The 27,066-nt window shown below is 39.7% G+C and overlaps 1 long non-coding RNA gene across 1 annotated transcript in view; it reads right to left on the bottom strand.

Moving 5' to 3' along the window:
• Window positions 1-23,221, bottom strand: part of LOC131392800 (uncharacterized) — a 214,016-nt gene extending 190,795 nt beyond the window's left edge. Inside the window, exon 1 of the long non-coding RNA XR_009215787.1 lies at window positions 23,042-23,221. This is a non-coding gene — a long non-coding RNA (uncharacterized LOC131392800). The remainder of the gene's footprint in view (window positions 1-23,041) is intronic.
• Between the last annotated feature and the right edge of the window lie 3,845 nt (window positions 23,222-27,066).

The following is a 27,066-nucleotide window of genomic DNA, read 5'->3' as shown; positions in this document are numbered from 1 at the left end:
CTGGGAGGTCGAGGTAGCATAGTATAGCAAATTTTTACTTATTACTGTATGAGGTTGGTCACATTATTGATGTGAGGTTGGTCAAGAAACCTACATCTCTAAGGATTCGTTTTTGTTTTGTTTTGTTTTGTTTTGGTGAGGTAGGTCAGCCCTGAGCTAACATCCAATGCCAATCCTCCTCTTTTTGCCGAGAAAGATTGGCCCTGGGCTAACATCCGTGCCCATCTTCCTCTGTTTTATATGGGACGCCGCTACAGCATGGTTTGACAAGCGGCATGCCGGTGCGTGCCTGGGATCCGAACCGGCGAACCCCGGGCCTTTGAAGCGGAGCACGTGCACTTAACTGCTGCACCACCGGGCCGGCCCATCATTTTCTTATTTTTAAAGTGGATCTGCCATACTTAGCTTACAGGTGTGTTGTGAATATTAAATAAGGCAAGTGTTGTAAACATACTTAGTACACACCTGTAAGCTAGGCATTGCAGATTCATAAAGAACAATGCAAATGTTTGCTGCTCTTTTCATACCTGACTCTTAGTGTGTCAGGGAAGGGAGAGAAAAACTGATGAGAGATGGAGAAGTCAGAGATGTCAGAGGAGGGGTCTTGAACCTTTGAGCAAGGGCTGTGAACTGGAAATGCTCTGCTGGCCCGACATGCCCACAGCCTCTGCGAAGCGTCCTGCACGATGTTACATTTTGAATATTATTTGTATTATTGTATATTGAACATTATTGTATTATTTGAATAATATTTGTATTATTTTGATTACCTTTAGAAAGGGCACATCATTCTAAACACATTCTAGTGGTAGAGCCAGGCACATCATTCCTACTGCCTGTAAAGCCCACTAATGAAAGAGCATCCGGTGCAGAGCTGGATCAAAGAGTTCCCCTTACTGAACTTGCTGCGGCACAGGAGAGCACACACCCAAGGAACCGCGGCCATCTCAGGGCAGTCGGAGGAGTCGGGAGGAGCTTACAGGCTGTGGACGTGTGTGGAGGATTCTGAGGAGAGTTTAAGGAAGCCAGGACCAGATGTGGATTGGAGGCTGTCAGGAAGTGGGGTTTTTTCATGACTGGTTAGCTTATTAATTTTTATCTAGGAGGCAGGAGGGTTAAATTGAGGTTTAGAGTTGTCATGGGTAGAGTAGCAGAGAGAAGAGGGAGATCTTTAGTCATTTTTGTGTTTGCAGCATGGCCTTGTCTCTGTCTTATCCCAAACACTGTCACAGTGTAGCCCTGTCTGAACAGTGCATATATCCTGTGAACATGATTACGACCCATTGGAAGGTCATGGCCTAGCTGCCAGCATGGCCATTTTTCATTTCTCACATCTTATATCTCACCAAATGCACACATTTGCATAACCCTCTGGGCCCCTTTAGATATCTGAGTTTGCTACTCTTATGGACTGAATTGTGTCTCCCTAAAATTCATGTGTTGAAGCTCTAACCCCGTACCTCAGAATGTGACTATTTGGAGATAGAGCCTTTAGAGAGGTGATTAAGTTAAAATGAGCCAATTAGGGTGGGCCCTAATCCAATCCGACTGTGTCCTTGTAAGAAGATAAGATTAAGACACACAGAGAAACATCAGGGATGCAGGTGAACAGAGAGAAGACCATGTAAGGACACAGCAAGAAGGCAGCCATCTGCAAGCCAAGCAGGGAGGCTCAGGAGAACCCAAACCTGCCGAACTTTGACTGTGGACTTCCAGCCTCCAGAACTGAGAGAAAATAAATGTCTGTAGTTTAAGCCACCCAGTCTGTGGTAGTTTGTTATGGCAGCCCTAGAAAACTAATACAGCTACCCTGCCTTAATTGAGGTAGGACATCTTGTGATGTTAGGCTGAGAGAAGCCTAACTCTGTCAGCAGAAAGCCTTCTTGGAGGAGGTGATATGGAGAGGAGTCTTGAAGCATGAGTTAGAATGTGGCAAGCAGAAAAGGAGGAAAGGACATTCCCTATAGTAGAGATTCTCGAAGTGTGGTCCCTGAACCAGCAGCATTGGCCTCATCTGGGAACTTAGAAATGCAAATTCTCAGGCCCCTTCTCACATCTGAATGAGAAACTCCGGGGTAGGGCCCAGCCATCTGTGTTTAACAAGCCCTCCAAGTGGTGCTAATGGCGACTAGAATGTGAGAACCACAGCCCGACAGCAGGTGAGAAGGCACTTAAGTGCAATCATGAGTAGCTCAGTGTGGCCAGTAAACACAGACGTGATGGGGGGGGGGGGGGGGAAGGTTTAAAGGGAGAAGTGGGAGTTGAGTTGGGCCTTGAAAGAGGTGGAAAAGTGAGTGGGTGTGAGGAGGAGGAGAGGCAGTGGGAGAAACAGAAATTACAAGATGGGAGGCTCCTGTCCCTGGCTTAATCCTTAGCTTAGGACTTGAGGTCCAAACATCTTAGTGCACTAAGGTCAAAATGACCTTAAAAATAAGATGCTTAAGACCAACGGTACATTATTCTGGATTTTCTACGAAAACAAAGAGTTAATGAAGTACTTTCTCCACATTAATCTGAAGTGGTGAAAAACGCTTAAAACAGCCCATCCAGAAAAGTTATCAGTCAAAGAATTATGGTCGTTGAAAGAGATACTTTAGAGCCAAATTGAAGAGGATGTAAAAGTTACATTAATCGTCCAGAAGGCATCCTTTGTGTTGAATGTGAGAACACAACCTCAGCTATAGGCTTTTAGTGAAATTAAATCTCTTCACACCTCGCCAAACTTGTCACTTTCCGGGATGAGGGACTGGAGCCTACCTCCCGGAAAAGGATTGCTGTAATGCTCACCGGTCAATGCCTAACCAGAGGGGGATGTGATGCAGAGGCTGAAAAAGAACAAAAACCATGATCCCCGAGAAGAAAAGACAATCTCCATCATGATACTTTCAACTTAATAAAATTCCGTATTAGCAAATTGAGTCATTCAAATCTAAGATTGGAAAGTTTTAACTAGTCTTTCATTCATGCTGGGTTGGTTTTGTTTTTCATTTTTACAGAGTTGCTTGAGTTGCTTTTGCATTTCCGTGCCACATGAATGCACCTGACCCATTATTCAGCCTTTCTACCCCTTTGACAGGGATAAGTTTGTGTTCTGTAAATTGTCTCCTTCAGCTTATTTGCTTGGAACTTGGACTTCTGCGTTGACAGTATGTGACTAATTTGCATGCTTCTATCTCCTCTCTTTCTCCATACCTCGCACAGATGTTATCATTTATGCTTTAGCTTTTTTGGATCTCTTTATAGCATGAACTAGTTTCTTCAGGTTCATTTAACTGCAGCCTGAGAAATTATCTAGCCACATACTCAGTGGCATAAGACAATAGCAGATGGCTCTAAAACTGAAATAGGAGTTCTTCTGGAAATTTAAAGGGAAAGATTGTGTTCAGGGATTGGATTATGTGCATTTCACATTTTTAGTTCCCATAAAAAGCATTGACTTCCTCAAATCAGATATAGATTTGACAAAACCATTTCTTCAGCAATGGTTGACTTGCCCTTCTTCAACAGTGACATAAAATGGCTGGCTTCTGGGAAACAGAGCATTTTCTTTCCTCACTGATAAGAAAACTGTTCAAATGCACTGCCATAATATTTATTTAATTAAGTTGCTGAAATCTTTCAGTGGAGAAATAAATGCAATTCTTCACTCTTTTCTCTTTAGACCTATAAAATAAAGCTGACTTTCAGTACTACGATATTTTAGTGTGATTGGAGTCTTCTAAAAGATGAAATTTGGAAAATACAAATTTAAAAGAAGCCTCATATAAACTGTACTGTTATTTTAATCATCACTTCTATTCACTTTCCTTTTTTTTTACTTGCCAGCTTTCCTTTTGATTGTATCATAATAACTGTCTAGACTCTGTTCTCCACTGTGATGGATTTTAGGGGACTTCGTACAAATGATGCCAGAAAAAAATAAATTAGCAGTACTGTGCATTAAAGTGCCACAGCTCAAAAAGTTATGAAGAGCAAAATCATTGACTACTTGCATACTAGCCAAGCTAGCCTGCTATCTATTCATTTTTTTCAAGATTATAGCTTGTGATTAGAAAGTTCTTATCCACCTTGCTGTCAAAATGTATAATAAATAATGATCTACAACAATAGGTAGGTTTCTGTGTTCCTATTTAATTTTTTTGTACTAGATGCAAAAGTTTCATGGGAATCTTGATTTGGGGTTAAGTTACAGCTATCATTATAATTGTATTGGGGACTGCTCTTATGAGTTTCTGTGATTCAAGGCACTACTATAAAGTTCAAAGCCACAGTTATTAAGGTTTTACTTAAAGCAACACAACAGTTACAATGACAACAAACAATATCAGAAACAACTCTCCCAGGTTGATATGTGGTCAGCAGGAAGTAACATAGCCGTAATGAAATACTTCCCAGCAGGTTGAAAGTCGGCTTATGCCGTGAGCATCCCTCAACCCAGTGTCCTACCACCTCTGCTGCCTCAGCCCCTCCTCCAGCACCCCCATCCTTTAATGAGGTGACAATTAAAGGTTAACACCTGGCTCAGAACAGATGCTCCATCCATGGTATGTCCCACTTGGCCCCTATTGGTTGATAAGCATATATGCCACAAATACTTTTAATGTCATTCCTGATTAAATCTTATCAGTTACCATTTCAGGTAACATCTTAGCATCCAGTAAAGCCAAATAGGAATGGGTCTCAGAACCACACCTGGATGTGTGAAGTCAAACGGAAGGAGGTAGAGGAAGTCAGGAAGGGGCAAAAGAGAGGTTGGATAGGTAGAGGGTTTCTGATGGAAAGCTTCCAAAGACTGTTGTATTTGCAAGCAAACCTCTAGTTCACAATTTTCTTTCAGGTCAACCTTATCTATGCCAATTACCTAATTGCTCTATAGGATTTTCTCAGAGACAAGATGATTGATTGTATTGTGCAATGTGATAAAAGACATATTCAACCCCTGAAGTTAGAACTTGGGCATATTCGTGGGTGGAAAGGATTCTGCCTATAAGCTTACATGTATCTAGTAGATGTGATGCTCCACCGAGATCTCCTTCACTGGGCTGGTGCACCCATAACCCAGCTGCTGTTGTTGGTTTCTAGTGGCTGACAGATGCACCCGCTTCTGGATAATTGCCATCAGCCAAGGAGACCCCTCTTGCCAAGAGATGTCTGGAAGGTACGCTTCCACCACCACCAGAATAACCTGCTCCTAGGGACTGACTCTATGCCTAGCAGTATCTCCCGCCCCAGAGCTCCCACGGAATCACGCTGAGCCTAGACAGCTGTAACCACGCCTTTGTTTAGCTTCTTCCCCTCCACTATCCTGGAGTGGATATTTGTTCATGTCCTTGAAGATTTCTCCCTGAAAGAATCCCTGGACCAGATTCCACTTTTAGAGAACCCAATGCATTTTTTTGAAGACTTTTTTTCTTTCTAAATATAAATGGCAAAAAATTATATGAAAAATTTTTAGACCTTTTATCAAACGAATTTGAGGGGCATTGATTGATACTGTTTAACTTTGATTTTCTACAAATTATGCTATTAGGAGTCTATAATAGATGTACTATTTTTCTTTTCTGTTGCAATTTTTTTTTCTTTTTGTTAGACTTTCATAGCTGAAATTCATGTTTTCCATTATGTTTCCCCTATTTCTGATTATTCTGCATATATAGAGATATGAAGGAAAGTGTCAATACTTTGTTGACCACAATTAGCCAGCTAAGCTAATAGAGAAGGCATCCGGGTATTCTTGGTTTGCCCCTCCAGATCCACTCTCCACCCTTCTCCATCCTGCTCTGAGCCCCAAGACTTTAACCTCTAGGGACTGTACCAACAGGCTTCCTTGCCCTCCAGGTTCCAGCTCAGCCAGTGGCAGACATTTGCCAAGAAATTGAAGGATTAGTGGAGAATGAGGCAAGCATTTTTATTCTAACAGCAACCTCCCTGCCAGGTCATCAAAAGTCAGCTCTGACCCTCTACCCAAAGCCACAATTCCTATTTGGGCAGCCCCCTCCGTCCTGCTACTCTCTCTATCTTCCAGTAACTAACTGCTTCCCACCCAGCCCCCTCAGAACCCCTGCTTTTTCTGGCTCTAGGGTACTGCATGATCCTTTGTTGTGACAATACACTTACTCATGCCCACATCGTTGTAAAACCTCCTTTCATTAAACTCTCTTCAATGGCCTCTTTGAGTATGTTGTTTCCTGCCTGGACACTGGGTGAAACAATAGGATATCCTAAGTTGGCTAATATTGGAACTGAAAATATTTCATACTTCGGAAAAAATGCAATCTGGTAAAGAATATATAAGTCATTCCTATGGTATCTGATTATCTGTAATTTCTATACTCATTATTGCCCATTCATTTTTTGGGTTATAGCCAGTCAATCATTCTTTCATTCATTTTTTCCCCAACCAGTTATTGATCACCAACTAGGACTGGTGCTCTGTGAGCTATGGTAACCATGCAAGGCACAGGACTATAGTATAATGCACTACATCATAAGTTTCTCCCTGTGAACAATTTCCAGGTTACCTTTGAACAGTGACTGTAGGCAAATGAAAATGCTAAAGAAAGGAAGGAAAACATTCTGACCTTTTATTGGGACTAAAATGAAAAAATCCATGGATTAAAGGAATGAAAGTGACTTTGAAGACCATTTTTCTTACAATAACCAATTGAAGTACCACTCTGGAGAGGACTCAATGGATAACGAAGGTGATCAACTCTTTGTAGGGAAAAGTCTGTGCCCTGGAAAATGCTTGGTAGCTCAGTGGATCGTCTTGATGCTGTGCTGAAAACTGGGGTGAAAAAAGCTGTGAGTCCCAAATGCTTTGGAAACAATTTCCCAGGCTGTCCTACCTAAGGGGCACATCATTCAACAGTGACTAAACAGTCAATTTAGTGAAAAGCAGTCAAATAAACTGTTTGATATTCTCAAGACTACAAAACCAATTGTGTGATTGAATTTTTCATTTTTCGAGGCAGTCATTGTAGAGAGAATCTAAATTTTGCAGATGATTGCTTTTAGAATAACACTGATGTTTAATCTCTGAGTCGTTCTTTCTGCTACAGACATCTTGAAACAGAGGAAATAAATGCTGCAGAGTAAAAAAAAAGTCCTTAGGGCAAAAGCCCAGTTTAAGGCACCACTTAGAAAATATCTCTAAACTTTACCTCACATTGCTATATTGCTGAATCATAACTAAATATTTTTTCTAAAAATGTATTTCTTTAAATAAAAAGAGCTGAGAAAATGCCGATATAATCAAGAAAAGATATTGAGCTTAACAAAAGTATGGAGGGTAGCCTTCATCCTAAACCTCTACCACTTGATCTGGTTCCTGGCAGTTCTGACTGTGCTATACAAATTGTTGAATGACTAAAAAAGAGCAGAAGTTACTTGTAGATGGCAATACCCCCATCTGTTAAGAGGATGAAGAGACATTTGACAAAGATATTGACCAGTATAACAAATATTTAGGAGATGGCAGATCCATGTAACGCAAATTTGCTTGAAATCAAGTTATGTGGAGATCCGTAAGCCCATATTGAAATATAAAGATTTGCTGATATTTTTGTGAAATACAGTCTTATTTATAGCATATGCTCATATTCATCACACCTGCTATATGCATTCTGAAGACTTTGGTGGGAAATGGGAAGTATTATCTACTCCAGGTGCAAATTTATCTTCAAGAGGTGTGGAACTAATGAACATGCACTTGGCTAAACATTCAAATGTGGGACACTGTTGGTTAGCTGATGGTTGTTAAATTCAAGGGTCCCCTCAAAGGGTAAGAAATTTGGGAAGGAAGTAGATTGTCAGCACAGGGCCTCTGAGTGCCTTGGGAGCTGGACTATATGCATTTATCTTGATATTCCAAAACCTAGCTCAGTGCTTGGTGTATACTAGACACGTGTATGTAAACACTGGTTGTAAACATTTGTGGAGTGAATCAGTGGATTTTGAGTTTTAGCAAAAAGTAATGCTCACTGCACCTCTCTAAGGAATGAAAGTGTCAAAACAATAAATGACCTCATTTGGCAGGGTAGGAAACAGATATAATATGTGGATAATTTGACATGAAGCAACTTTGTGGGAGATAAACATAATAAGCGTGGTGTATTTATCTTCCTGAAAAACCAATGGCTTTCATTTATATTCAAACCAAAAGGTTTGGCTCTTTATGAATAATCCTCAATGGTCACCTGTGGGAGAGATGAATTTGGTCCACACTAAGTGGAAGAAATATCACTTCTTTATTTCCTTAAATAAACTTAGTTCAACTGTGACCCATCCCATTGGAATTCCCACTCATGCTTGGCCCTATCCTCCAACCCCCACCCCCACGCATATGTGCACGCATGCGCGCATACACATATACACACACACACAGTCATGGGAAAGGCTTTGATGGGCAAAGATAGGAATAGAACAAAGTTCTAGTCTTTGGAAAGGTCCTTCTAAGATCCTTCGATTTTCACTCTACTTCTGAGTAGGATTAGTAGTGTCTTTTTGTCTTGTAACCCGGCCCTTGGGTCACACTTATGGCAGAGAGATTTGGGTGAGTCTTGGAAAACAGAGCCACTCCTTTTGAGGGCTCCCCACTCTCTCTGGTCCTGACAGACTGCAGAGCTTGAGTCCACAACATAAGCCTTGGGATCCTTTCTTCCCTTCCCATTCTGACTTAGCTCTTTTCCTGCTTTCAAATCCTCTCCCTGGTCTCTCACCAACTCTGGGACTCCACCTCTTCTAAAGGCTGTGATTTTTATATAAAACAAAAAGGAAACTTTGGATTTGGGATTGCTTATGTTTTCTGCCCGGCTAACAACACCCATGCAGCAAGGAATTTCAAAGCCTGGATTCTGCCTTGAAATAGAGCAAGGAAAAAGCAGAGGTAGAACAAATACAATTTAACACCTTAAACTGTCTGCTGCAATACACGATCAAAGCATTTGTGGTGAAATTTATGGGGACTGTAAATGGATATCTGTCATATCAAAGTTGGCTGAAAATACAGATTCATGAAAGATGCATTTAAAACCCCTATTTTAGGAATTGTTTATTAATTAATCACAATTTTGAAAGAATCACTTTAATGCTACATTTTCACTCACCTCACTTGAACTTCTAGTAGACTATTGGGCGGTGGAATTGCCCTCAGTGTGATTTGTGAGGGAGTATCTCTGTGTGTTTCCTTATAAACACTTACCTTGCAGTATAATTTCTCTCCCAGGAGCTTAGCTGCTTTAAGAAATAAATTTAGAACTCAGGTGGGATGTCTGTTAAATAAAACCACAGAAATCCTGGAAAACAATTTTTTTCTAATATTGGAATCTACCTCCAAGTGGCATGATTAACCACAATGTTATTTTGAGCTTGACCCAACCTCTCCATATATATTTTTCATGTGTGGCATATTTCCTCAAATATTTTATTTTAAATACAAAGAAAATTTCTCTGTGAAAAAAATATATGAAATCTTTTTTCTGAGATGTTGGTTTAAAGCAATTTTTAAAACTAATATAGAATTCTTTATTCTTTTTACAAGATCACTAAGATTAATCTTTGCCTAAGAAAGAAAAAAGGAATATTTGTAGTAGGTAGTAAGAAAGTGGGTAGACAGATGCACTTTACATTAGGAAAGAGTAATAAATATTCAAGACCCATAGGCATATCACTGAACTGTGCTACATGAGTTTGTGTAGAGTATTTTCCTAAAATTTTGACCACCCACCATTTTTTGAGAAAAAGGCCCAGGTAATGTAGTCACTAAAGAGACAATCAGATATCTGTTTTCAAGGAATTACACATATGGTATGTTTGCACACATTTATCAAATTTTTCCAAAATGCTTTGGAACCCAACACACTCTAGGAATTAGCACTGTTCTCAAAGACATCAAGGGCTCTACAGTTCCCAGTAATAATCTGGATCACAGGCCATTACTGCATCCCCAGCTAGGCTCAACATCTGTTCTGAATGTGTATTTACTGGTGAATACCTAAAGAATTTAGAGACTAATCTTGAAGGAACAGATCAACTTGACCTGTGTTTTAACATTCCTGTGTTCAATGTGAAATGTATTTAAACTCTTTGCTGTTATCTCTACACTTTTTCCTTGAAGTTCCTGTGTACTATTGAAGAGAAAAGGTGTGGGAGGATCCTTTTTTTATTATTTGTTTCATTCAGTTAACAGATGTAGTTTGAGACAGGAGCCTTCACAGGTGAAAATGATCTCAGATGTAGGCTCTTTCCTTGGCTCTATAAACTTTATCACTGCTTCTGAAATGGACTCTCAAACTATTATAGGCAAATATATTTCACTACATAACTTAATGAGGAATGCTGGTTGTCTTCAGGGTTTTTATTTGGCTATATCACAGGTCATTAAAATACTGAAGTCCTTGGGTACCCTTAGAATTATTCCAAAACTCTCTCCCCCCATCACCCCTTCCATCACCCCTAGATCCTTCTGACCTTCCCATGATCCAGCAAATACTCTAGCTCTCGGACTGTCTGTTCTGATTGCTTGGTGGCCATTCCATCTAGTTGTGAAATATTTTTCACATTATCTAATTTCTCTTCATTACACTTGCTCTTCTGTGCTTAGAGACAGTAAGCCAGATTGATGGTAGGATTACCAGAATATTCTTTGTTGAGTGAGCTGTTCTCCATTATGAAGTGAACCTTTTAATTCAAGCAGTGTGTTACTCTGGAAACCCTACTAATGTTATCAGCAGGGCAGGCAGGAATTGGAAATTAGATCATGTACCCAGTACCCCTCTACCCCTAGGTTCTCATGATGACCCATGGAGCTGGTCCTCTCTGCTCTCTTGTTCAGTGTGTGTGTCTTCTTCCCTTTCTACCCCCCATACACCTCAGACTCAAAGTGGTTTTCCTCGTTTAACTTGCCCTACCCAGGACATCCCATGTTCACCTTCACAAATTCCTCCCATCCTTTGTACACACTCCCTCCATCCATGTGGCTCTATGTTCTCATCCTTGAGACTCTGCTTTTGGCATTCAAAGGAATCAATTAGCTAAACACTTCACTGCTGTTGTGATTATTACTATTGCCATGAGAAGGAAGGACTTGTACCTAATAAACTGTGTTTTAATTGTGACATTCTGGAGGCAGGGTCCTCACTTGTCCTTTGTTAGCCAACCCAAAGGACACTCTCAATCAGTGAGTCCTACAGGCCTGGAGAGGGACGCTGACTCATAAGAAGCTAGCTGAACCTTGTGGGGCCACCATTACTCATGTCTCCTTCCCATCTGTGCAGTCCTTTCCAGGAGAACGAGTATTTTCTAAAACTGTACTTATAAAGCCCGAGTGAAACAGAGTTTTTTAGACCATTATTTAGTGAGGTTAAGAGACTGTTCACACTGCCTGCTTGCATGGGGCAAACAAGGAAGAATAAATCCAGTCTGCTTTAATTTTCAGAATGGCTGGATTGGGTCCCAGATAATCAAGTTGTTATGGCACCTTCGTCTCGCTTTGGCTGTGGAGTCACTGCTGGGCAATATTCTCTATCCCAATTATACTCACCCTTCTCTCAAGTCCTCTTGAGTTCAACATGGATAAACATTACTCAATGGTATATTACTTTTAGAAAAGGTTTCAAACACCATGAATATTAGACCACTTCTTCTAGCACAATCCATTAGCCACATCTCACTGCTTGATACTTCATACTCCAAATATTTAAAATCTACTCTCTATTCGCTCAGTCTAATTCATCTAAGAATCTATCATGCCAAACAAAATTTATCTCAGCTTATGCGTTTTCTGTGAAAGAGTTGTAATATTCTGCCTCTGTCTATATTCTACAAGGGTATTTATGAAGTACACTGTTCCTGTTCTGATATTTAAGAAAAATCATCAGAATATACAGGTTTGCTAAAAACGACCCAAGCCACTTGAAGGAGAAACAGTAGCCAAGAGCGTGGGGGTGGAAATGGCAAAGATGTTGCTGGTTTTCAGAAATATCAAGACCATCTGCTATGTCAACAACATTTCTGCCACCGTGGAAACCAGCTGGTAAGAATAAAGGCTCCACAGGATGGCAGCCCCTGAGATGAGAAAGGACGGCCCTCCCTGACAGGGAAGAACTCGCTTTGGAAGGGGTTTGACAGTCAGTTAGAGGAGACAGCCAGTGGGGAGCTGCAGGCCATGACAAGGTCTGTGTTTGCAAACAAAGCTTAGAGCATTCCACTGATGAGGGCTGCTTTGTCCTGGACATGTCTCAAGAACGAATTAGTCACACATTTGGAATTTACAGAAGTCAGGTGCCCAATTACTCATTGGAACTCCATGTCCACACCTTGACTGGAGATGTTATGGGGCATCAATAAATTTGATTCTCTACCCTTCTTGTAGTTGTCCTGGGAGAGCATGAGAAAGCAGTAAAAGGAGGCCGGGCATGACAGGGTGGGAGACTGTCTTAATATTCTGAGAAGTGGCGCATTAGCCTACATGAAGAAGTAGTGAGTCAGATGACTCAATAGGGGAAGTGAAGAGAGTTCTCCCAAGAGAACACACCTCCAAGCTATGTTTACGCAGAAAACGAGTCATTTTTGCCACTAGTTATTTTCTCATGGCCCCAAATATCCATCTACTTGTCAAGCTCATGATTTGGGTTAATCTAATGGCCTCATGAAGAATACCTTCATCATTTCAAGGCAGACAGAATGTAATTTGATAAAAAGTATAACAAAGACCTGCATTAGATCACGTAGGTGTATCATTAAGGTCTGATAAATAAAGTGAAAAAGATGTGACACACTGTCAAATGTTAGCGTTGGTGTGATCTTGCCATTTATAGGTCTAATCTTTTACATCATAATAGTAGTTACCTTTATCCTCTTTCAAACCTCTATAAACCCAATAATTTGGAATATGTTGTGGAGTCTTTACGTGTGTGTGTGTGTGTTTGTGTAAATGTTCGTCTGGCTTTGAATCTGATTATTGACTGGTAACATTTTGTTGTACTGTACTATGGCAATTACTTTTCAAGAAAATAAGCAAGTGATAACCTCCATTTTAGCATATCTTGAATACTCTCCTAAAAACTCAAATGACTTTTCCTATGTAAGGAGAGAATGGCCCACCCTTCCAATTTGACTTTGTTTATATAGGAAATTCTCACCATAGTAGCCAGTTCCCAAGACATTTCCTTCGAATGATCCATAAAGTCACCTTGATTTCATTGTAGTCCAAATGTAAACCTTGCAGAGATTCTTTTTCGTGGCAGTTCATAAACATTCTATGTCCTTTTTAGCTAAACTTGTCATTAACAAAGCTTTTACGGTCAACATTTGTGAGGTGGCTATCAAGACTTAATTCTGTTTTTCCAAACTAAAAATATTTATGTACTTACGAAAACAGCTACTCAGATTCATTAAGTACAGCTATAAATCTTTCTCCTAAAATGGTGATTCTGCTCTCTCCAGGTCTCTGCAGTAAGCACAGTGCTAACTATGCAATAGGATAACTTTTAGCCTGCAGGTAGACTGCTACTGACACATCATGCTCTGGTAGATGCAGTGTGAAAACAATCCATTCCCACGTTGGGCCCTGAGGTCCCAGGCGACCTTGAGCAAGTCACTTGGCCTTTTCTTTGCATTTCAGAGTTTCTTTCTACAACAATGGAAAAATCCTTGCATCTTTCTCTTTGCAGGGAGCATTCTAATATTGCCTTAATTTCTTCCTATTATATACATTCTTTTTAACCTTGCTTCTCTGTTTAACATCCCTTATGATATGACTATCTGACATTCGTGGGTAACTGTGTGATCATGTCAGAGAGTTAGAGGAAATTTTTGTTTTGGGCAGAAAGTTGAATTAGAATGTTAGCTAACTGTTAAGGCCTATGTTCCTCCTTCATTTCTCATTGTCCATTGAAATCTTATGTACCATGAACTATATTTGCTTCACTGTCTTCTTTCTTTCATATCTGCTCCCTGCCCCTTCCCCAATCTTCTTTTATATAGTCCACATTTGTTTTTAACATTCCAAACTTCCTAAACAAAAGAAAGGGCCACATATTACTGCGTTCTAGTGTTTAGGAGATGATTTATTCATTCAGCAAGCATGTCATCAATAATAAAGTTGAAGGACTGTCAGACAAACACAGGACAAAGTTAGGAGAGTTTCAAAGAAATAAATTTTGATAAGTGTTTTTCTTCCCATATAGACTTGCTTAAACATGAGACATGTAGGATGGAGAGCATTGCATTGCTAGCAGAAGGCCATGTGCTGAAAAGGAAGTGAATTCTGGTCACCACAACAAGCTGCTTTCAACTATGCCAGTTGCACAAGCTGGGCCAAGAGAATCACTGGCTTGTCTAATGGGGTTTATCAGGACAGGCTTGATGGAAGAAAGAGGTGATACCAGTGGGCCCAGTTCAGTTATTGCGGAGGAGGTTTGACAAGGAGGAACCGAGGTGGCAGGCTATGATGTGAAGTCAGATTTCAAGGTTTCAGAACATTATCCCATCCTCAGCAGCACTCTAACCAGTAGTAGAGAACCACCACCATGCCACCCTCACTCTGGGTAAAAGGGACTGCCTAGAAATGGACATGGTATTACCCCCAACATACCTGGATCTGACAGTGCCCTGCTTTTAGAAAGAAACCAAGATACTGGGCAGTATAACAATGCAGACTACTTTGAAAGGAAAAGGAAAAAAATAGCCTCTGACATCCAGAAGCTGACCTCACACTCACAGTGAGGCCATGCTATTCTCCTGTTGGACATAAACCATCTCACAGAAGACCAACATCAGACAAGGTTATTGTGCGACTAGGATAACGTGAGACGAAACAAGTCTACTTCATCATTTTGTCTAAGCACAGACAAAACCAAGGCCACTGTGCCACCCATAGAAGACCAAACACCCCCTCTCTTAGCCAAAATGAGTGACTGCTACTTCTTTACTAGTGTGCCCTCTCTGTAGATAAGACTTATTGATACCCAATCATAGAATTGCCCCTGCTCTCTAACAGCAGCGGATCTAGAATAAACTCCTGCTTTCTTAGACCCTCCCCCATATCACTCAACTAAACGCCAAATCCCCAAATCCTGTAAGAGGGCCTTTCTAATACCCTCTTACTGAGACACCCCATGGTTTCCTATGGTGTGTGCTCTTCCTCGCTGAAATAAGTAATAAACCCAACGTGTTCAATTACTTGTGTGTTCCTGGTGGTCCTTAGCTGGAGGGTATTGCCACTGCAAAGTTGGATTCAAGAGAGAAGCCCAGTTCTGAGGAATGGGCCAACATTTAGAGGATGAGCACTTACTAAAGATGCAACAAGTTATGAGCTACATGGGCAGCCCAGACTTGCCCCAGGGCCCTGGATGTTGGAGTGAGTTCTCACCGTAAGGTAATTCTAAACCACTCCAGAAAGTAGAGATGATGTCACAGTTCTGGCTGAAAGTGGAATCTTTAGGGCAACAGGAAACTCTTGTACCTACTATCGGGAGTTAGGGAAAGAAGCAAAGAGGGAAGGGAGCAGCAATTAGTGAGCTGAGATGTTTTTAGAAAGCTCTAAAAGCTCCGAAATATTATAGACCAAGACCTTTATGATTGGAACTGTCAAATCTGTCAATCACTCAGAGACACATTAAAGAAAACCAAAGTTGCTAGAACCCAGGAAAATCTTAAAGAAGTCTAGCTATGAGGCCATTTATACCATCTCCTTTTTATTTAGTTTATGCTCTCTCACTCTCTTTCACACACACACACACACACACACACAGACACATACACACATACCTTGTTATCAAAATATCTTTTTTTTTTTCTATTTTCTAGGCTTTTATACTTATTCCCAAAGCTAGATGATCTAACTTGTTTTATTCTCTGCTTAAAGCAGTGGTTCTCAACTTTGGCTGCACATTAAAATCCCCTGGGGACCATTAAGAAAAAAGAGTTCAGTGTCCAGGACATACCCCAGATCAATTCAATTAGAATCTCTGGAGTAAGACTTCGATATCATTTTTGTTTGGTTGGTTGATTTTTTTTATCTTTTTCCTTATGTTCAGGTGACTCCGATATGCAGCCAAGACTGAAACCCACTGGCTTAGAGTTTCTTCCTCAGCTTTGACAAGATTCTTGTTATTTAACTGGTGAGTTTCTCTCCAAAGAACAGGCCATGCGCCGGCCTGGTGGCTTAGCGGTTAAGTGTGTGCGCTCCGCTGCTGGCGGCCTGGGTTCGGATCCCGGGCGCGCACCGACGCACCGCTTCTCCGGCCATGCTGAGGCCGCGTCCCACATACAGCAACTAGAAGGATGTGCAGCTATGACATACAACTATCTACCGGGGCTTTGGGAAAAAAAAAAAAGGAGGAGGATTGGCAATAGGTGTTAGCTCAGAGCCGGTCTTCCTCAGCAAAAAGAGGAGGATTAGCACGGATGTTAGCTCAGGGCTGATCTTCCTCACCAAAAAAAAAAAAAAAAGAGGAGGCCATACCCTTCAGCTATGTTCCTCTAGCACAATGGTTCTTAACCTGCCTACAGATCCCGCCTGAGGGGCTTTACTTTGAGAATTCTTGGGTAGGCTCAGCCACCTGTATTGATTCTAAAGAATAATGGAAGTCTGAGAACACTGCTCTCTGCCAGGTGGACAGGAGTAATATTTAAAACAAGAAGAGATTGGCACCAACCAACCAGAACGAGTGATAGTAGTCATGCTGAGTTGGGGAGTGGAGGGTCAGAGAGACCTCCAACTGTGCCAAATGTCAAATCTGAATTGCTGGATGAAGGTGAGGCATAGGGGATGCTAAGAAAGGCCTGGGAAGCTAGGGCAGTGAAGGGTCATTTGGGGGACCTGCAACAGTGAAGCATTTTAATGTTTTAATATCTGCTGCGGGCTTCCCTGTGAGTACCACCAGAACATCAGCCCTCCGCGAGCCTGCAGCTAGGGTAGCACCTATCACTCTTGTATTGCAACTATATATTTGCATATTCACTATTTGACAACACATATCCTGTGCTCAACAAATGCCTGATAAATGAATGAATGAATGAACTCTGTCTAATGCAGAGAGCCCATATAGTCTCTCTCACAATCTGTAAAAATATTTCCTCTTCTAGACCATAGTCGCCATCTTACTGTCTTTATAAGTGCAGTGACTGTGAAGAGTTTCATAACTGCATTTTTTCCAATATTGACCATACTGTGCCCTTACCATAGTGTTAGGTATTATAAGGAATAACAGAAAGTATAAGATGAAATTTCTGAATTCTGGGTGCTCACGGACCCCTGTGCCTCCAGGTTAGGCCCTGGTGCCACTTCATCTCATGGTCCTACCAGGCCCTATGGAATCAGCACCCAGAGGAAGCGTCTACAATGACAGCATCTCAGGTCCCGCGTCTGGTTACTGGAGAGGTACATTTGAGGGCACGAAGACTTTTACTCTATTCCTTACAAATAACTTCCTACTCAAAGACACAAGAGATGAAATTTTCTGATCCACATCAAGCTATATGTTGCTTGATGTATATTATTGTAAGAGATGCCTCTTGGTCCAAATACTTAAAATTATAGTGGAAGCCAAAGTCAAAACATTCAACTCTCCTAACTCTAGTATATCACTGCTTTACCTTATTTTTCATGTCTCCTTTTTGAAGAACATTAAACCACAAACCACCAGCAGGTAATAGAGCAGAAAGAAGAACTGAAGTTTATTTCATAGACAGAGCCCATAGTGGACAATGAGCATACATTTTAGCATTTTAGAAGTCTTAAAGTGGTTTATTGATTCCAAAAATGTCCTACTTTAAAAGAATCTAGGCATATAATTTTCTTTATATTTTTAAATATATGGCTTCTATATTTGAATTGGTTTAAATATTTGGTATCCTTACAACGATTCAACAAGATATATGCATTTTAATCAGTCTTGAGAATTAATAATGATTATGCTTGTTATCCTAAAATCTCCACCCAAAGGTGCTCTCATGGGCATACAGTGTCAGAAACATGTGTGGCCCTTGGCTAGGCCTCTAACTTTAAAGACTACTTTCCTGGTCTTTCTCCAAATGGTGCTTCTAGAGACAGAATGGCTATCCTGACTTTTGGTAGAATGCATCATCTGTGTCCTGCTACTTTAACTTCATTCTGACTATGGGTTTTCTCCTCTCTTTATCTTAGAGTATTTTGTTGTTACAATAGCATTAATAATTTTCACAATTAATTAATATTTAATATACATCTATGAAGATAAATATTGGCCTACCCTATCAATGATCAAAATAAATTATTCAGTTTTCCACTCCACAGGAAAAGCCCATTTTCATGTTGGTGTCAGGAAACAGATTGAAGGACCATAATTTAATCATGTGCCTACAGAGTATTTATAGTATGCAGCTCTTATCATTCAGGGACTTAATTTGATAGCTGGTATTCTTTATGATAAATGTCTGTATAATATTAGGTTTTACTCCAGTTATTTGAATACCCAATAGAAACTTAACATTCTATTAAAGTCAATCTTCTGAAAATAAGCTGTGAGTTCAAATTCTTTTAATTTATTCTTTGGTATCTCTCTGCATTCGATTTTTATGAACACCTGTTTCTATAGGAGATGGCTGGATGAATTTGCAGCTGAAAAATACACAGGCAGGGAACTATGCTGGGAAGAGAGGAAGATGAAGAGATGAAGAGGTGAAGCTTTGAATGAAAGGCCTAGCTAGCACTGAAGTAGGTGAATTTGAGAAATACTAATTCACAGAAGGAGAACTGGCTCCATACAAATGGAAAAAAGCATTTAAGTAGAAAGGACGGGGAGTAAACTCAAGCCCAGTCCTGGCCAAGCCCATTGTTGAAGAGGTCTGAGTGGAGGAATCAGGATGGAATGAGGCACTGAGAGTTGTCTGCAATGCTAGCTGTCAACTAGTCATGTGAGATAAGGGGATTTACAATTGGAGGCAAGCTGCAGCAGGCCAAGAGCAAATACCCAGAAACCTGAGGCACGGGTCAGGATGAAATGACAATAGTAGTCTCCCCAGCCCACCAGCTAAGACATCAGAGTTAGCACTGCAGCCCACACCCCACCCAAACCCTGTTGGGTCACACAGGAAGGGCAGTCACTGATGGGGTTGGAACGAGATGCTCTTGTCTAGCGTATAAGGTTCCATTTACCTCTAGAACACTGACACATCAGGAGTGGCAGCCCAACGAATGTTTCCAGACTCCCTTGGCTACTGATTGAGAGACAAGCCAAAAGATATGTATGAGAAGTAAGTCAGAAAGGGGACTGGAAAAGATGGTAACAGGAATAATGCAAGGTCCCAGGACTTACTGATTTTTGTGTACTAGTAGTAAATCAGATCAGTTCTAGAGCATATTTGCACTCCATCAAGGCCAAGTTTTCAAATGCAAATTAGCTTTCAATAAAATTAAACCAGACTCAAAATAAATCAGACTTAAGAAGACAAAATTTTTTAATTAAAAAAATTGAATGATACAACTAGATGTAATGGCATTCCTGCTCACTGCTCTCAGATGTATTAACTTATTAATTTATTCATTGAGCAAACATTTGTGAACAAATAACATGTGATAGGCATTGTTCTATGGCATTGCACTTGTCCAAGCACTGGTGGACAAGACACACACAGCTGTTCCAATGGGGTGGGGGCCACAAAACATTAACAAGGAAAATACAAAATAATTCCAGATACTGATTGTCACAGGATGGTAATAAGACAGGTTCATAAGATAGAGATTGCCTGTGGAGGGGGAGTGAGGGGACTTCTTTAAACAGAGTGGTCAAGAAAGGCCTTTCCCAGAAGGGGTAGTTTTTAACCGAGACCTGAAGGTGGGAAGGGACTAGCAGAGGAACAGGGTTCCAAGCAGAGAGCTAACTGGCATCTGGTGCTAGGGATCAAGCACATCTGGGCATGTATGATGAACTGGTTTTCAGGACCAAAAGATCTCAGTTTCTATGACATAATTTGCTCATAGGCCTTGCTGTTTGTCTAAAGGAGAGCAAACAGTGTCTGTTATCCAGCCTGGGTCCAGAGACCACATCTGAGATGAATGAAAAGAGCTGCTCCAGGCTAAAGGTAGAGGAGGATGTTGTTTTCACAAGGGGCTCATGAGACACAAAGGTACAAAGGTCCAGGGGACAAAGCACATTCTAGAGTAGAGGAGGGGCGTACCCCCCATTTATTTAGGAAGCTTAGTGTGATTCAGGCTCATTGTGGACAAAAGGGAAAACAACATCATGTTGATACCTTGAGGGTTGCAGAAAGTGCAGATATCAGCATATTCATGGAAGGTACCACTATTGAGAGGGTGGCAAGTGCAACTCTCAAGGAACCCTGGGAAAGAGAAGACTCCCTGAATGAGCTAGGGTGGAAGAGGGTTAAAGGACTGCTCACAAACACATATATGATATCCTGACTCCTAGAAGTACTCGAGATCTACAAGAGAAACAGGGATTTATGTTAATAAATCATGAGGCATGTTACCATATCCCCTGCCACAAAATCGCCTAGAACTTCACCCTCTTCTCTGAATCTTCCTTTCACTTTTTTTGTACCCCCGAGGACACAGTTTTCCCTGCTGCCCTCTCTAGGGGTGGCCTTGACAACATTGAGTCTGGAGGAAGGGTAGGTGTATTCATTGCTCTTTGTTGCCCCTTTCAGAGAATTTTCACATCATTTTCCCTAAACTGCCTCTCTAGCTTCAAAGCTCATATTGTTAGTGCTATGCACTGAATTGTGTCCCCTAAATTCATATGTTGAAATCTATACCCCCAGTATCTCAGAATGTGACTTTAAGGAGGTCCCATTCTTTGGAGATAGCGTCTTTAAGGAGGTAATTAAGGTTAAATGAGGTCATTGGAAGGGGCCCTAATTCAATATGACTGGTGTCCTTATAACAAGGGGAAATTTGGACACAGACACACACAGAGAAGACCATGGAAGACAAAAGGGAAAAGACAGCCATCTACAAGTCAAGGAGAAAAGCTTCAGAAGAAACCAACTCTGCCAACACCTTGATCACAGATGTCTAGCCTCCAGAACTGTGAGAAAATAAATGTATGTTGTTTAAGCCACTCAACCTGTGGTATTTATTATGGCAGCCCTAGCCAATGAATACAATCAGATACCCATCTGCCTTGTTGCTGTTATCTGCAGCCCTCTTTGAAGATTTTCGCTCTGGGTTTAGTCCTGTTCCTCTCCCCTATACAACCTCTGTCATAATCCTTGGTGATTTCTATAACTATGTGCATGATCCTTCCAACACCTGGGCCTCTCAGTCCCTTGCTCCTCACTCTTAAGGTCATATCATAGATCAAAACTCCCAAGTAGTGAGCTACTAAGCTCTCACAGAAGCTGAGAAGGATGCGGGCTTCCAAAGCCCCCAGCCAATCACTCCTGGCCTCAGGCACTCTCCTACCATTACTGTATACATATGCTCTAAACTATTATCACTTTCTATGTGTACCACAACAGAAAAAATGTTGAAGGCACTGCCCTAGATTTTATCAGTACCAACAACAGCACCCCATTTACAACTTCACTTCAACAATGACACTTTTCCCAATCACTGTCTCCCATTGTTCCAGCCTCCTTTCTCTAGTTATCTGAATCCAGAAATTTTTGACCCCATAAGGATCTACATGCCATTGGGCCATCCAAAATAAGTATTTGTTGAATTATTGAATGAATACATGAATTTTCTTATTAGTACTTTCCCACCTCCCCCTTAACCTTTCTTTTCTCCCAAATTCACAAAATTGTGGTGGGGTTATTTGTATTCCACTGAGGAAACCATGACTTTCATGATACACAAAGGGGAAAGAAATTAATTTCTAATTAAAATCATAGTCTGACACAGCCTAAGAGCTAGGAAGCCCACATAGCAGCCCCTGCACCGACTCTTATCACGCTCCTCATCAAGAAGGCATGGGGACTTTGTTTTCAAGGTTCTGAATTTTTTTAGATGTTGTTCATCACAGCTGTCAACAAAAGCAAGTATTAATGCACTTGTCTTCAAGGACAGTGTGAAGCAACTGCTGATATTCTGCAGAGGGTTGTCTACGTTTTATTTAAGGATTAGATGTGACAGTAGATTTAAAAAAAAAAAATCCACTCAATGTGGATAGGGAAATGTCCAACAGTCTACAGAAAATGTTACAATCTGCTCAGATGTCCTGTTATTACTTATCTACTATCTTAAAAAATGTAAAACTTTTCTCTTCTAAAGGTTTATAAATGTATCTTCAAACTCTCCTGCTCAACTGATCCCACCAAGCCATGAAATTATAACTCGTGGCAAGACCATCAGCTTTCACAATGCCTGCAGCTTCCCTGCCAAGATCAATGCTCTCCGTCTTTCAGGTGCCATTGACTAGAAGGTTTTCATGCACATGGCCACTTAAAGTTCTGTCTCTTTAGTTACCTTCATCTTACCCACACCTCTTCCAAATTACAGAGACTTCTCTGTTCTTCTTTTTCTCATTGCTTCATTCTCATAACTATTTTACTTTTAATTCTCTAGAGCCTGTATAATATATGCCTTGTGGAGAGAATATGTTCCAAAAATATTAAAAAGCATTACTGTATACCATTGTTTAACCTACTGGGATTTTTTTTAAAAAGAATTTAATGTGTAGTCATGTCTCAGAGCTACATCTATATATAGCTAAAACTACATATGCTTTTAAGGCTGTTACTAGCACTTCGTTCTTACTTTATAACACTTATTATTGTATATTATGGTCAATCATTTAGGTATCTGTTTCCCCAACTAAACAATAAGTTCTTCAAGGGCAAGTAGCAGGTCTTATTTATATTTATATCCGTAGAATCTTGCCAACCACTTAGAATAATTTGAATAACTGTTGAGTGGAAAAAGAAGACAAGAGATTATTAAATTTTGTGTGCACATGTATGAAAAAAAAAGGAGCTGGCTCTTGACTTCTACCCACAAGAACACAAATAAATAAATAGGATAAAATTCTATTTTAGGAATTTTTGAAAGAGATCAAAAGTATTTCATCGCAGAAATAGAGAAGCCATCACATACGTGTGTGTCAGTCACTCTTAAAGATGCTTTGGATCCTGAGTTTTGGTATCATTAACAAAACTTCATTGCCACTAAGAACAGAACAAGAGACACGAAGTTGCCAAAAGCTCACAAGGTGTAATTCATATTTGAATGTCTATTCTTGAGGTCAAAACATTTCTCTTCCAATTTACCATACATATATATCTGTATGAGTGCTATACATATGCTTCACATACACACACATACACACACACACACACACACACACACACACACATACACACACTTTCCTAATTCTAAGTCTAGCCTTCATGTCAGTCACAAAAGTTATGCCCAACTGTCCCAAGTCGCTTTGGGAAGAAAAATGATTGATTACATTAGTCAAAAAACTGACTATTTTAATAGCCAACTAATTCTAGTCAATTTGTTAAAAACCAGTTATCAATTATAACGAATTGTTTAGATGAATTCAGCCATTATGATTATATTTTTATGCGGTTTACCTGGGAAGAGTTTTATTGCCCTTTCCTCCCCCAGATCATAACTGACCTTTTCCTATGGGTTATTGCTCATTTACCAGCCACCATCTGAGAGAATAGAGGACTGACAACAAATGCAAACATTATAGTGACTATATAGGAAAAAGATTTGTTAAATAAAAACACAATCTCCTACATGCAAAAAATTAATAATTAAAGTGAGGTTGGTTTTCTCCAATTTTGATGGGGTAGGCGTGCACATAAACCTACATGGAGCATTTATTAGTAATGGCCAAATACTGAGACATCCTGAGGAGAGATGCAAAAGTCTACTATGAAGCTGCCCCAAATGTCACCTTAAGGTAAAGAACTTAGATTGCTTGTTTTGAGCAAGAACATGGGCACTCTGGTATGAGGTCTACACGGAGAAGCAAATCTTTAAAGTGTCCAAAACCAGTGAAGAAATCGGCAGTGATGAATAGAATTCAGGAGAAGAAATTTAGTAAAATATTTTGACATTTTAAAATCATCTCATTTTATAATGTATTGTTCTGACAGTCCTTTACATTGTTTCCAAAATGCAGTTTAAATTTAAACATATTAGAGTTTGAAATAGATGGAGCTTAATTTAATTAAAAATAACGTAATTTACATACAGTGATTTAGAGTAAAGAAATCTTTATGAATATTACCTTTTTAAGAGATCTTTTAAAAATGCGACCCAAGAAATAAGATGTAATTGGACATTTTATTATTAAATGGGACAGACTGTTTATGAGAAATATCTGTGGAGATGACGCAGTTAAATATATTCTCATATAAAGCCCAGCTCGATATCCTAGCATGACATATTCTACGTCCATATATATTTAACATAACAATAAGCATGACCAATTCCAAAAAGATTTACTTTATCCAGAAGCAACCCAGTAAAAACTATTCATATCTTAGGAAAGGGTCACTTGGGCCAGACGGACCTTAGATTAAAGCAGATTTTTCAGGCACAAGTCATGAGACTTTGCAACACACATTCTGAAGAGAAAATTCTATTCTTCTCCAGACTTAAGAGGGTTGTGAGTCAGGTCACAGGCTGGCTTTCCCTATTCCCAAAGAAGTACTGGTATCTATGTGTATTTTGGGTCAACCTGTGGGACTTCCATCTTGAATATACTTCTCTTTTATAGTGCACTTAGTGGAACTTGAGCTGGGGGAAGTGCCACCTCAAGATTTGTGTTTCTCCCCCACATTTCTTGCTAGAATGAATCATTGAGGTAGAATGTCAGCAACAAAGTTTTCTTTTGGTGTTTTGGCTCCTTCATATGATTACAGCTGATTCCATTGCTTTTGAACTGATATTCTTGCTTCTCTATTTCCTAAGAGGTGAGTACGTTCAATGCATTCATTTTGTGAGAGACTATCCCTCCCCCGGAACATTTTTCACTTCTGGCAACTTTCCTGGAAGCTGGAGAATTCACAAGAAGTAGGTTTTCTTAGTAGCCTAATCATAGCCTGAAAAGAAATATGCTAATGCTTTCACCATGCATTATCTACCTCATACAACATTACACAGATTGATTTTAGTAGGAAAATCACCCCCAAAATGGAGTTTGAAATGGAGTTAGGAAAACAAGTGGGTTTTTTCTTCACTATTTAATGTCTTCATTGATATGCTCCTCCTTCCCAAAAAAAAGGAAGGTGTAGGAGAAACATTAAATTCCATCTTTATACTTAGCAAATACCTCTGATTTGAAAAAATTCTGGCATTTATACTCTGGAATTTTTATTAATAATTGATATTATTATATTCTGCATTCATGTAGTACATTGTATTATTCCAATCTATTATCTCAGTTGATTCTTACAACCACCTTCAGAAGAGATTAAGTCAAATGTTTCTGTTTCTATTTATACATTAGAAGTTTAAACAACTTCTCAAGTTCACTCAAGTTCTTACTAAAATAAAACCTGGAGCCATGGTCCTTGAAATGTTTATTCTACATCGCCAAGATTCGTCATTATTTGGACAAATATTCAACAAATATTAACTTATCATCTCCAGAGAAAACAGCAGGCGATGCAGTAAATGTGAACACAAAGTATTTTGAAAATCTACATGTGTGCATATTTATTCATATTTCTTCTGTGAGACCTTTAAAGTCTTAGAAATTCATCTTTCCCATATGACATAAAATCAACCATCAAGCCATACAGATGGTGAGCATACATTTTTGAAGATTGCATAAGGCTTTATGAAAATAAATAATTATAGACATCTTTTAAAATATACAACACATATTCAAGAGAAGACATTCAGAGAAATGTATTAAGTTCTAATAGTACTAATAGTAGAATTTGAACCAGAAGGAAGCAAGGAAGGAAGAGGAGAGAGAGAGAGGATATCTAATCCACTGGACTTTTTCCAACATCCTAAACTTAGAGAAAGTTGAACTCTGAATTCAACTCAATCTGGAATAGATGAATATATCAGTTAAATATATTAGACTGTGAATAGCAGAAAACCCAATACGGAGTTGTTAAATAATTTATTGTTATCTCACAGAAAGAAAATCCAGAAAGAGATAGTCCAGGGCTAGTGTATTTGTTAAACAATGTTATCAAAGAACTAGGCTCCTTCTGTAAGCCAGCTCTGCCATCTTTAGCATATGACTATATTCCTCAGGGTCACAAAGTGGCTGCTCAATGTACAAGTATCATTTACACCTTCCAAGGAGAAAGAAAGAGGGGGAAGAGAAGGCAAACAGCTTCCCCTTGTGTGACTTTCCTCTATATCTCATTAGTTCTCACTTTGTCACATGGCCACTTCTAGCTGCAACAGAAACTGGCTATTCAAGTGTTCCTCTTTGAAGCCTCTATAGTACAGAAAGGCGATGGAGGAGGGTGCATGAGTCAACCCATAGTCTCTGCCACAGAATGTTACACTGCAAGGTCTTTCCAGAAGAGGAGAGCTCTGAAACAAAACTGGAAAAGTCTGGAATATAGTGAGAGAAGGTCATCAAGACAAAGAGAAGCACACAATGAAAATTTTGCAGGATGAAAGTTGTTTTTCTCTTTGCCATCATAAAATGTTGTAAGTTAAAATGGACCCAAGTAATATTCAAAGTCAGGAAATCTCTAACAAACCCATCTCAGTGCATATTATGTCCCTGACAAATATTTATTGAGCAATTGAATAGATGAATTGTAGTCTTGCTTCTTCTTTTGCAAATGTCAAATGCTTATTTAAGTTAAGGCTTTCATTAGTTTGTTCATGGTTGAAAGTGAATTTGAGTTCAGCTTCATTCTGATGAGAGAGGTAAGAGCTTGATTGTATGCTTTCAATACGATCACTAAAATCAAATCTGAAATCTATTCTTACATAAGCTATTAGTTTTAGCATTTGAAGTCTAGAGAGAAACACATTATTTGCTTGTTTTATTCCTTGATGAAACATTTCTAGAAAATATTTGGCCACAAAATCATCATTACTTGCATCACTCTTCACTTACTTTTAATCTCCTTTAAAGTAACTTCGTTGTATCAAGTAAAAAAGTAAAATTGAGCTTT

This window comes from Diceros bicornis, chromosome 27, assembly GCF_020826845.1.
Source record: "Diceros bicornis minor isolate mBicDic1 chromosome 27, mDicBic1.mat.cur, whole genome shotgun sequence".
NCBI lineage: Eukaryota > Metazoa > Chordata > Mammalia > Perissodactyla > Rhinocerotidae > Diceros > Diceros bicornis.
The sequence above is the reverse complement of the archived record's forward strand: the minus strand, read 5'-3'. Positions and strand labels throughout refer to the sequence as shown.